The sequence below is a fragment of the Octopus bimaculoides genome, chromosome 25, assembly GCF_001194135.2.
Source record: "Octopus bimaculoides isolate UCB-OBI-ISO-001 chromosome 25, ASM119413v2, whole genome shotgun sequence".
NCBI lineage: Eukaryota > Metazoa > Mollusca > Cephalopoda > Octopoda > Octopodidae > Octopus > Octopus bimaculoides.
The window spans coordinates 11,347,085-11,347,672 of record NC_069005.1 but is presented as its reverse complement, the minus strand read 5'-3'; positions in this window follow the sequence as shown (position 1 = coordinate 11,347,672).

The following is a 588-nucleotide window of genomic DNA, read 5'->3' as shown; positions in this document are numbered from 1 at the left end:
AAAAGGTATCATTCGGTATTCTGGGCATGCAATCTGCTGTCGATGCAGAGTGCATTTGCGTCTGAGCGATAATCCTGTGGACCCTATGTAGTTCTCGCGGCAGCCCGAGCATCTTATTACATAAATAAGGTTTTCTGAGGCACAAGTAAAGTTAGATTTAACTTTGAATTTGTGTCTCTCTTTGAAGAGGAATTCTGAACCTTCTAGAATGTTTGGGCATGTTGCACAATTTGGTCGACCACATTTTTTTACTTTCGCATCTGTTATTTTGGAAAATAATTTTGCCTTTGTGAGGATCTTTTTCAGTGATTTTGGTTGTTTGTGGCTTTTAATGATTTTGTGTGTATGTAAAATTTCCTTGCTACATTCAGCCATCTTTTATTGAAACATTTGCTAGACAAAACTTCCCTCTCTACTCTCACGTTCCTTTTCAAATGATACTTGAAGAAATTGATGAGATGTTGACCAGAGAGGAAAGTGTTTGTCTCTAGGCCTTTCAAACGCGTCCATCATACACATTCTTTCACCATAGCCACAAGTACGATAAAAATGGCTCTTCCTTCTTGTTTGAAGGAAGGAGGCGCGACA